The sequence below is a fragment of the Pinus tabuliformis genome, chromosome 5_1 (genome assembly GCF_031772625.1).
Source record: "Pinus tabuliformis cultivar Carrire ecotype Pingquan chromosome 5_1, CPIR1, whole genome shotgun sequence".
NCBI lineage: Eukaryota > Viridiplantae > Streptophyta > Pinopsida > Pinales > Pinaceae > Pinus > Pinus tabuliformis.
In genome coordinates this window covers 383,403,695-383,409,715 of record NC_142305.1, presented here as the reverse complement: position 1 = coordinate 383,409,715, position 6,021 = coordinate 383,403,695, and positions in this window count along the sequence as shown.

Below are 6,021 nucleotides of genomic sequence, written 5' to 3'. Positions count from 1 at the left end.
GATTGTTGTTTTGATAACTTGTTTTTACACTTAAAATACCATGACTGTATTTTTACTTGGAAAACTACTGTCGGTTTCCACCTTCTTCTGGTACTATGAGAAGATCTGGTAGTTACTGTTGTTTGAATTAATTTGTTTAGACTCATGTTTGTTATCGCAATTGAATTCATTCATGGCCCACAATGTCTCTCTAAGTGGACCTGTATTGTCAATCATTTAATTCAAGTAGTGTTTGCCTTATGTTGTTTTCAAGTTGAAAAGAACTTTTGAGTAATAAGAAACTTCCATTGTAGTAGAAGTTTCTCCTACAAGATTTGATCCAGGATTGCTAGTGTCAATATTGCAGGCTTGTCTTGGTGTTTTCATATATTCTAGCCTCTGCCAACAACAATGGTCTGAGTTACCATAACCAACCTGAGAACATATTGAAGGGATTGGTTGTTTGCCTACAAAGTAATGAACTCTAAGATGAGGTCAACATTTGGTATTCTCAAGGATGCACTAATGGGATTGGGCTCATATGTTTGGTAGGATGTATTTGAGGGTTATACTGTTGGAGGATCATGTAGTTCAAGTAGTGTTTGCCTTATGTTGCTTTCAAGTTGAAATCAATTTTGAGTAATAAGAAACTTCTACTATGTTAGTATCCTTGAAAAATCAAATATACAGAATCATTTTGTTGTATGTCTTCAAAATTATCAGTGATTGTTGTTTTGATAACCTGTATTTACACTTAAAATACCATGACTGTATTTGTACTTGGAAAACTACTATTGGTTTCCACCTTCTTCTGGTACTATGAGAAGATCTGGTAGTTACTGTTGTTTGAATTAATTTGTTTACACTCATGTTTGTTATCGCAATTGAATTCATTCATGGCCCACACTATCTCACCAAGTGGACTTGCATTGTCAATCATGTAGTTCAAGTAGTGTTTGCCTTATGTTTCTTTCAAGTTGAAAAGAACTTTTGAGTAATAAGAAACTTCCATTGTAGTAGAAGTTTCTCCTACAAGATTTGATCCAGGATTGCTAGTGTCAATATTGTAGGCTTGTCTTGGTGTTTTCATATATTATAGCCTTTGCCAACAACAATGGTCTAAGTTACCATAACCAACCTGAGAACATATTGAAGGGATTGGTTGTTTGCCTACAAAGTAATGAACTCTAAGATGAGGTCAACATTTGGTATTCTCAAGGATGCACTAATGGGAGTGGGCTCATGTGTTTGGTAGGATGTATTTGAGAGTTATACTGTTGGAGGATCATGTAGTTCAAGTAGTGTTTGCCTTATGTTGCTTTCAAGTTGAAAAGAACTTTTGAGTAATAAGAAACTTCTACTATGTTAGTATCCTTGAAAAATCAAATATACAGAATCATTTTGTTGTATGTCTTCAAAATTATCAGTGATTGTTATTTTGATAACTTGTCTTTACATTTAAAATACCATGACTCTATTTGTACTTGGAAAACTATTTTCCGTTTCCACCTTCTTTTGGTACTATGAGAGGATTTGGTAGTTACTGTTGTTGAATTAATTTGTTTAGACTCCTATTTGTTATCACAATTGAATTCATTCATGGCCCCCGCTGTCTCACCAAGTGGACTTGCATTGTCAATCATGTAGTTCAAGTAGGGTTTGCCTTATGTTGCTTTCAAGTTGAAAATAACTTTTGAGTAATAAGAAACTTCCACTGTAGTAGAAGTTTCTCCTGCAAGATTTGATCTAGGATTGCTAGTGTCAATATTTTAGGCTTGTCTTCGTGTTTTCATATATTCTAGCCTCTATCAACAACAATGGTTTGAGTTCCCATAACCAACCTGAGAACATATTGAAGGGAATGATCTTTTCCTACACAGTGATGAACTCTAAGATGAGGTGAACATTTGGTATTCTCAAGGATGCACAGATGGGAGTAGGCTCATATGTTTGGTATGATATATTTGAGAGTTATACTGTTGGAGGATAATGTGATGATTTTGGGCTTATATTTTATGAGGACAACTCAAACATTTCCTTTGTTGGAGAAGGATAAAATTTTTATCATTAGAGACCATGGAGCTCAGATAATGCCAATGGTGAAGAAGAGTAATGTGGGATATCATTCAATGGTATTCACAGTTGTGTTGTATGAGATAGATCCTCAGTTACATAAGTTTTAGAAGGGGTCAACCCTATATCATGATCAACAATAAAGGGAGAAGATGGACATGTCTACATGAGCATCTTAAATTGACAGAGTGAGTCAATTTGTAGGTTTGGTAGGACCATAGAGATAATGCCTTCTAGGTATGTTCTCCGATCTTCAAGAAGACTCTTTGTGGGTTCACAAAATACAAAGAGATTGAAGATGATATTCGCTTCTTTATCACTATTAAGACTCAGATTTCAGATCTTGAAGATAACTCCCTTTATAAGGAATATCTCTACAAAATATGATTCGGTCAAGTACAAAGTGTTAAACTCGGCCAAAAGAATCAGTCCTGCTGTTACTAACTCCTTGATTAGGATTTCGCCTTTCATGCCCAACATTTGATTTAATGTCTCATGGAGCTTGGTCCTAGGAATGCTTATGATTTTTGAAGAAATGAAGCCAAAGCAAGACTTCTTTTCAGAATATTAGGCTATTTTTTTATCAGTCCATTACAGGTTGTTCCTATTCATTTAGGGGCATTCTTGAGCTTTTGTATGAAAATAATGTGGGATTTTAGTGGGTCCCCAAAGGTTACCAGTAAGGTAGAAAGGTAAGAACGTTGTATCATTCCTACCATGTAATTGAATCAATTTTCTCGGTTCACTAGCTGTACTAGGTTTGTTTACAAGGAAGTTCTAATTGCTAGTTATAAGAGTGTTTTTATCAGTAGCATGTTTCTAATGCTTCGACATCTGGATTTTATATTGGATCCTCATTAATGGGTGTAATAGTGACTAGCTTTCGATCTCGCTTTCAATAGAGCCTGTAGTTCCCAAGGGAGCTTCTATCCATAAGATTCAATTATGGCAACAAAGTGTCTTCACCAATAGTGTGATGTTAGAGTGATAGGCCCGAGTGCTTCTTCAGATGAGGATGCTTTTAGTGCATAAGTGGATGATAGAGATCCTATGGATATTGTGGATTATCGCAAATATGTGGTGGGGATATATGAATTTCAATTGATTGAGAAATGGATTGCAAAGATGAGTTGTTCGAAGACAAATATTGAAGGAGTGTGGAGATACACGAAGAAAAGAATTTCATTAGATACCTTAGTTGCTTAGAGTCTATATAAAATGTTTGGTGTGAGGGATGACTGACTGCCTTAGCGTAGAAGTTTCTCTTGCAAGATTTGATCCAGGATTTCTAGTGTTAGTGTTGTAGGCTTGTCTTGGTGTTTTCATTTATTCTAGCCTTTGCCAACAGTAATGGTCTGAGTTACCATAACCAACCTAAGAACATATTGAAGGGAATGATGAGTACATTAATTGACCAATTTCAATCTAATTGTAATAATTCAGAATTTTTTGAGGAAGACATAACATTTCATTGAAATATTCAACACAATATTAATGTCTCATAGGTTCCGTTCTTTTTCAGAATATAGAAAAATAGAAAAAATATATATTTTCATGAAAATGAAAATGTAAGAATTGAAAAAAAAACTGTGAGAAATGAAAATAGAACTGTAAGAAAAATGTGCTGTAATTGAAATAACTAACCTGGATATACTGTCAAATGTTCTGTGATGTTTTGTCTCCAAGGTTGGTGAATAGTTTGAATGCATAACATGCAACTTCAGCAGTGGTTGAACTTATTTTACAGTTTTTTGCACTTGAATTTAATTGGTAGTAAGGATGGACATGGATTACAATGGCTTCATTTTGAATGTGTGATTTAGATTTAATTTGATGTGATCCAATGGTTGGGAATTTGGTATTTTTTGATCCATGTGCTTTCATCTATTTTAATGAGAAATAGAATGGGTTGGGTGTCATTTATTGAAGTAATTGGGTTGGGTGTCATTTATTGAACATGTGCTTTGATCTGTTTTAATGAGAAATAGAATGTATTGGGTGTCATTTATTGAAGTTATTGGGTTGGATGTCATTTATTGAACAAAGTGGGTTTACATTTTATTGGGTTGAGTGTCACTTATTGAAAACAATGGGTTTAAATGTTGAACAACACAACAATTATGGCTGACATACATTCACTTTTATTATGTGCAGGTATGAATATTTATTTGGGTTACATAGCTTTAGTTCTGATGAGTGGGGGGTGACTGCTACTTTGTACATTTGGAATATACCATTTTGGAAGCAATTATGGTTTTATCTGTTTTCTAGTTGGGTCAATATGGTTTGTACTCTTAAGTATTAAGATACTACTTATGGACAGTTGTGGGCCCAGTCAATGTTTTGAGAAATTTTGGACATAAATTAAAACATATTTGCACTTAATGTTATTTATTTTTGTTTAAATATTGGTTGCAAAAGTCTCAATTTCTGGTGGTTTGGTGGGACCAGTACTATATCAATTACTGGTCCCAGCACAACATTAGACATCTCTCCCCTATTTCAGTGGGGAGAGATAATATAGTCCGTAAATTGCACATTATCAAAAATTGAAAGTGGTTTTTTTTCCTTTTCCAGATTGTATCGTTGAGGAATTATAATAAAGAAATGATCATATTGCAGTTATGTTTAAGATAAAGAAATCATTTTAATGTGCAATATGATAGAAAGGGATCACTTAACTACAAATGTCTATTGAAATGAACAAACTAGAATGAAACGGGGAAAACAAAGATACAGATTGTTGTTTCATACAAATGAAACTTCTTTGGTGCCTTTACTTTTCGTTGGCTTAATCATCTGATTAACTTGGATCATCGGTACGCCTCTCATGTTTGCATAGTGGAAAAAAGTTTCTAATATTAAGTCATCGATTGATGCATTCACCATGATAGAGATGTTTGCGTAGTTGCTTCCTAACCCAAACGTATCATGTCTTTCGATTCTAATTTTTATTTTCAATAATTTTTTATATGTCATAATTTTTCTAAAATTTATGCCTCACGATGTTTCTTTTATAACATCAGATGCAACTGCTAGTAATTATATTATATTAAATGGTAATGGGGTGTTATCATATTATCAAAAGGGACTGTATGCTTATTTAATTAATAGAATGCTATATTATGATCATACTATAATAAATGATAATGTGATGGGGTAATATTATATTATGATAAAGGGCGATATGGTTATTTTATTAATTTTTATAGATTTATGATAATACAATGTATGTGGTAATTTATTTTATTATTTTTTCTAAATTTATGATAATACAATGTATGTGGTTATTTATTTGAAGTATAGGAAGAAATATAAAAATATAGGTAATAAATGTCTTAAATAATATAATTTATGAAAATCATCCAACATTCACTATTTTCTTAACTTAGTGTGTAATATAAACTAATTACATTTAATGTGTAGTAAGTTTTATATTGTAGTAGGTTATGAGGTTATTATATTGTGGTAGCTTATGATATGAAATTTTGTGAAATATACACTTACTTATCTCTCTAAAACATGAAGTTACAAACCCATAAGAAAGAATGTTATCTAGTGACCAATAATATCCAATATTTATTTTTGGAATATAAAATTACTGGTTAACATTATGTTATTTTTGAATTTTGTTAGATTATATGGTAATTTATTTATTTTGGTTGCTCTTTCAAAATATCTATATAAGATAATGTTTTAACATTTTTTAAGAAAAGATAAGAGGTTTGAATATACAAAAATGGTTGATTTCATATTGAATTTTGTTAAAGATGAGGTCAAGGTCATCAATGATATGAATAATTGAAGGAGAGTAGGTCACAAACCATTTTTCTCGTATATTAATTAGGAGAATATATGGAAATAATATAAGATAAAAAAGTTGGAAATAATTACTTTTTAATAATTTATAGGATAGGAGAAAGCCACAAACAAATTTACCCATGTATAAATTAAATAAGAGAATATATG